Below are 605 nucleotides of genomic sequence, written 5' to 3' on the forward strand. Positions count from 1 at the left end.
CAAATAAAACATACACTTCTAAAGATTCAAAGCAGAAACACACAAATGAAACATAATTTGTGATATTTTTCATTCCGGATATTGGTTATTTCACTCAATGTGATCATTTACAACTCTATTCACCTGTGAATTTCATAATTTTGTATTTCTTGACAGCTGACTATATCCAGTTATGGGAAAGTAGTCCATTTTTATTATTCATTCATCACTTCATTAAAGTGTAAGCTATTTCTATTTCCTAGCGATTGTAAATAGAGTAACAATGAACATGAAAGTGCATGGTTTTGTTAGGGTTTTACTCCTGTGAACAGGCACCATGACCAAGGCAACGCTATTTTTTGTTTTATTATTATTATTACATATATTATTTATTATTATTTATTATTATTGTTATTACATATTTTATTTACATTTCAGGTCTGGTGGGGTGGGGAGTGAGGACATACTAGTGGGGGCAGAGGGGCAGGGAAAGGTATAGGATGTGGAACAGTTAGATGTGGACCATGAAGGGAATAAAAGTTGAACTTTAAAATAAATTAATTAATTTTAAAAATTGAGTTATCTTATGTTTGAATATAATCATCTCTCTCCATATATATATATAT

The sequence above is a fragment of the Grammomys surdaster genome, unplaced genomic scaffold (genome assembly GCF_004785775.1).
Source record: "Grammomys surdaster isolate TR1022 unplaced genomic scaffold, NIH_TR_1.0 98, whole genome shotgun sequence".
Classification (NCBI taxonomy): domain Eukaryota; kingdom Metazoa; phylum Chordata; class Mammalia; order Rodentia; family Muridae; genus Grammomys; species Grammomys surdaster.